We start from the raw sequence: 5,567 nt of genomic DNA, 5'->3' as shown, positions 1-5,567 counted from the left end.
TTCCACTCTGGTGTGTGAGTTGCTTGTCTCACACACATACACACACACACACACACAAACACACACACACACACACACACACACACACACACACACACACACACACACACACACACACGCACACGCACACGCACACACACACACACATTTAGGGCCAGCTAACCCAATCTGACCACTTGTGCGTGCTCTAACCGACATAACTAGAAAACCAGTAAACACAAGACAGGACGTCATTTCCCAAAAACATCAGAAGAAATCAAACTTCACATTGTTGTGACTCCAGATTTGACTGCATGTTTTGGACGCACCAACATGCAGCTTTCTGCTAAGTACAGAGACATAAACAAAATTAGCGCTGAAGCAGGTTTAATATGTTAGCTGTTGAAGCTTTCTGAAAGGCTTCTGTTCAAAGAAATAGCTCTTCAAAATGTTTAAGTTGCCAGTCAGTAGATCTGCAGCAGTCGGGGCGCTACATGAGCCTGCTGGAGCGTGGCTCGAAGTGGAAAATTCTCCCTTCACTGGTCTATCCACGGCCCTATTCTCACTTTTGGTAATTTAGTCTGGAGTTTAAATGAGTTTCCTCCAGTGAGACACCGCCACCCCCTCAAAAACAAACACAACAACAATAATAATAATAATAAGATAAGGAGAAAAAACCAAAGATGATTACTTCAGAGATGGGTTTACTCAGGTTTTGTTTGGCTGCTTTGGTCCAGAAGGGTTTGCATTTACCCAACATTTACACCACAAACAGAAGTTAGATTGAGGACCGGTATGCATGTTCTGTAGTTAGGTAAGAGGGTTATCTCACAAGAAGCTGTTGTGATATGCAGTTAGACAGGAATCACTCCAAAAGTTCATTTCCTGGGTGGGAGGAGTCTGCAGCAATCTTCCTGGCCCACAACAAAGTCCTGAAGCAGCTTCCATCCAATCACCTTTTCAGACCTGATGAAGTGATGCAGTAAATGATGGCTCTACTGAACTTCGTTAGCTCCTCACCCTCTATGCTGGAGGATGGGAAGCAGAGTCACGTTGACTCCATCATCCACTGACCTGCAGGCTCAGACGGGAGCACACCAGGCTTTTGACTGTTCTCATGACGACAGAGTTCAGGATGACTCCTATTACCTTTTATCTCCATAATAATAAATGATACTCATGGACAAACGCTAAACCCACAAAATGTCACAAATCCAGAGCTCATACTGCTACAGTCACGTCCAGAAATCCAATCCAAGATGGGTCCAAATGAGGGAGGCTGCCCCCCATCCACCACACATTTCCATCCGTCTTAATCCTTGTCCACGGGGCCTTTGAAGTCCCACAGGAAAACAGAATTCCCTAATGATGCTCCATCCAGAACTTCAGAGACCGCAGGAGACAATCCGGACCGCTGTTCTGCAAAAACTCCAAAACATCCCTCAGAACCCTCCCTCCCGTTCCACGTCAGTTTCATCACTTTTTGTTTTTGCCAAAACATTCTTAACAAAAATAAACATTTTCCAGTGAATTATTTTAAACACAGAGGAAATCGGCTTGACCGCTGTCCCAGCTGTGAGCCGAACGGACCGAACAGGATCAGAACCGAAAGGTTCTGAAGCCAAAACAGAACAAAACGTGACCACTAACCGTCTTGTGCTTCATTTTGCTTTTTTGTGAAAGCCACATTAACTTCCTCTCCTCCTGTGGGGAGTCGCAGCTCCTTCTCCCTTGTGTTTATTGTTTCTGTTGTTTCATTAAAGCCCGGCTCGCTGCGGTCGGATCCTGTGATTGAAAATCCCCACACCTGCGCCTCATCAGCTGCTGGAGCAAATTAACCTCGCTCCTCTTTCCAGATGCTACCACTTGGTCTGCTCCCGCTGCTTCACTCTGCAGGCTTCACCTCTCTGTTTGATCTCTGTGAATTCACTTTGCATTCTCCACTCACCAGATTTGCAGTTTCTTTACACATCTGCCTCTGCGGTGCAAAAGGAGAGGATTTAGGGCAGGAGCGGGGAACCCTGCTCCTCGAGGGCCGGCATCCTTGCACGTCTTTGCTCCAACACGTCTGATTCAGTGGTTGATTCACCTGTTCAGCAGCTCATCAAGTTCTGCCGAAGCCTGTTAATCACCTGCTAATTGAAATCAGGTGTGATGATGCACGGTTGAAAGTAAAATATGCTGGACAGAGGCCCTCGATGGACCAGGATTCCCCACTCCTGATTTAGACAGAAACTGTCTGGTTTATTTTTTTGGAGGAAAAAACAAAAACACAACTGTTTCAGTCTGAGTGGCACAAACCAGAGTCTCTTTTTTATGTGATCCTATAATCAGATCCACGTCTCACTGTTTATTTGACTTTTGCATCAATTCTGCACCAGAGGAGATTAGACGAACAGATAAAACTACCTTCCCTTTATCACTTGATCAGCATTCAGTCAGCTCTGATTGCGGAAGAATTGGGTTGAGCTGCTGCTCCTCCACATTGAGCAGAGCCATGAGGCGGTCCCTTTTTGTCAGGGGTGGGGATCCCTGATCCATCAAGGGCCGCTATCCAGCATACCAGTTTCAACCCTGCTTCAACACACTTGATTTCAATCAGCAGGTGATTAACAGGCTTCTGCAGAGCCTGATGAGCTGCTGAGCAGGTGAATCAACCACCGAATCAGAAGTGTTGGAGTAAAGACGTGCAGGATACCGGCCCCTGGAGGACCAGGGTTCCCCACGCCTGCTTTATGTGGTCAGGATGTTCCTGCACACCTCAGAGGAAAGGCTTTCCAGGCATGTACCTGCCAGAGTAGACCTAGGAGACACTGGAGAGGTAATTTCTCTCTGCTGGACTGGGACTGCTTTCCTCCAGAGGAGCTGGAAGTGGCTGAGGAGAGTTTGGTCAGGGCTTCCCAGCTAGTGCCGACGTTTAGGAAAGGATATCTGCCCTGTGTGGAACATTCGGATTTTCTAAAGCAGATTGGCACATTTTCAACAGTCTTCTTCACCATTTAGCTATTTGTGGACACAAGCTGATTTAAAAAAGCTAAATGGATGTAGAGTTAATCTGCATACTGAAATCAACTCTGTTGCTGTTCAGTGGAGATTCCGAAAAATGACCAGATTAACCTATGAGGCTCAGATCATATATAAATATCCCGGATACTTATATATCGACCTAAGTTCATACATCAACCTGTTTGATCTCATTTTAATCCAAGGATTAATGTTTAATTTAGATAATTAAATTTAATAGCAAAAGTTATTTTACATCAGAAGCTAGGATATTTGCTTTCAAATAACCAGAAATATTATACCTTTTCTGTGTTTCTTTTCAACAATGAAGCAAGTTTAAAAGTGAAGAAATTTTATTACTAACAATTTTAAACAAAAAGATTTTAAACGACAATCATAAACGACAATTCATGGATGACAATTTTAATGACAATTTTTAACAGCTTTGATATTAAACCTGTTTTAAAAGAACACTTGTGACTGGATGAAAGCTAAATTGGAAAATACGAGTTTGGAGGCGAGAATGAGGTTATGAGAAGGTTTCTTTCACAGAGAGCAGAAGCATTCTGGATGGAATTGATGTTTTGCGGCTAACTGAGTTATTTAGAGAGAAAACAGCATCAGACGCAATCTGTCGAAGTCTACCTCACCCATATAGAAGACCCTCCTTCGGATCCGAAGTGTCCAGGTGGAGATGGTTTCCTCCAGGCAGGAGGCTGGTAGAAGAACCTCTGGTGCGACCAAACCGGTCCTGAGATGTCTCCTTGGGTCACTCGACTGGTGGAACGATTTGCGTCTCAAGATCCGTAACTCTGAAGGAGTTTTCCGTCTTTTAACTTAACTCAGAAATCAACGACTCTGGGTAGAGTCTTCGTGAGCTGGTTACAGTTTACGTTTATTCTTTAGCTCTTCTGGTCGGCGTGACTGGAACAGCAGCTGGAGCTTCCAGGGACGGCCGTTCCCTTTTCCTCCTTGGTGTTGGTTCAAGAACTGACCCTGAAGCTGGTGATGGTTAGTTTTACCAAGCTCGCAGGACACTCCCACCCTCTCAGGAATAAAGCTTTGATCGTGCGTCAAAACATGCGTTGCAGTTATTGTTTATCTGGACTCTGTGTTAGCTGGATAAGGTGAACTGACCCTCTGATATGCTGAACACATCTTTTACTGTCATCATAATCATTATTATAATAATTATTATTGTTATACCCAAAGCATAAATTCATTTCATGTTATTAAAATACCTTTATACTGAACCAAGTGATCGTTTATGAGATTATGTTAAACAGTAATAAAATCAATGAGTTTTATTAATTATTATCTAATTATTATCATCGTGACTTGAAGTGTCCTCCTCCAGGGATGGAACAGCAGCAGATATGGTGATATGATCTTGAGACATCGTGGCTCCTTGGGTTAATCTGTGGATTTAAAAGTACTGTTTGACCCAGCTTGACCCAGCTGGGTAGATGTGACCTTTGCCACAATTTAGAGAACCTTCATCACGTTACATGGAGTTCCTTTGATATTATTGATGCTCTTTTCGCCTCATTAGCTCCATCGTTTCATCTCTCTGGAATTCAGCCATTGCACAACTACGGACGATTCACCATCTGCTGCTGGTCAGCAGGGACTCAGAGACACAATGTCCCATGAGTGGCTGAAAGCATTCCCAGTGGACATACTGGCTCTGTGGTGGGGGAGAGATGAACACCGCTAGCTGCTACAGGTCTGTGCCTTCTCGCACTCTGTTTTCTGTTTCTTTGGTCTGGAATTTGCATTTTCACGTTCTTGCAGCTTTCCAATAATTTCATAATGCATGAGAAGGACAGATATAAATGTTCACCCCAGAGCATATATTAGAACTGACACAGTGATGCATGCGTGCTGCTTACGGTAACTGCAAACATTCAGATTTACAGCGTAAACAGGAAGGTTGTCTGCAAAGAATTACGTAGATGAAACTGTTCTGAAGGCCAAAATACAATAAATGCTGCTGGATGCATTTTTACATTCTGCATGAAAAACACACTCATGAAAACGTTTGAGTAGTTCTGTTATGCAGTGCTGACGACAGCAGGGCCGTCAGTGGGAAAGTGTCACAACAACTAAAGTTTAACGAGAAGTTCACGAACCTTTTCTGAGACACAACAAGCAAAAACATCTTTCTTCTGCGTGTGAAGCTAAATCAGAGCCAACGTGTTGGTCCGGTTTTGATCTTGAATTTGGAAAACCAAACACACAAATCTGTAAAACATACACATAAGCTTTAAAACGTTGTGATAGTTTTCTAATTTAAAGAATATCAAGTGTTAGCTTCAGATGCTTAAGTATTTTTTAATATTCTGAATAGTTTTCCAACTTCACATCTTATTGACTAACTCTTTGTCCATCTTTTAGGGACAAATTTGGTCATTTTCACATTCAAATATCTTCTTTAAAGTAAAAATTAGACTCAGGACCTGAATGAGTTTTCAGATTTGCTCTTCAACAGTTTGGAACGTATCTTTTCTTCCTTCAGCAGTTGAAAGAATTAGATGATCCATTTTTATTCTGCTTCATTGACAAAGTTTCATTTCGTGTACCGA

The 5,567-nt window shown here is 43.0% G+C and overlaps 1 protein-coding gene across 1 annotated transcript in view; it reads left to right on the top strand.

Moving 5' to 3' along the window:
* The first annotated feature begins 4,587 nt into the window (after positions 1 to 4,587).
* LOC107380773 (heat shock protein beta-7) overlaps positions 4,588 to 5,567 on the top strand; it is a 5,162-nt gene continuing 4,182 nt past the window's right edge. The window contains exon 1 of the mRNA XM_015952122.3: positions 4,588 to 4,708. The gene's annotated coding sequence lies outside the window, so the exon portion shown is untranslated. The remainder of the gene's footprint in view (positions 4,709 to 5,567) is intronic.

This window comes from Nothobranchius furzeri, chromosome 13 (genome assembly GCF_043380555.1).
Source record: "Nothobranchius furzeri strain GRZ-AD chromosome 13, NfurGRZ-RIMD1, whole genome shotgun sequence".
NCBI lineage: Eukaryota > Metazoa > Chordata > Actinopteri > Cyprinodontiformes > Nothobranchiidae > Nothobranchius > Nothobranchius furzeri.
Note: the sequence above shows the minus strand (reverse complement) of the source record. Positions and strands in the feature narration are given on the sequence as shown.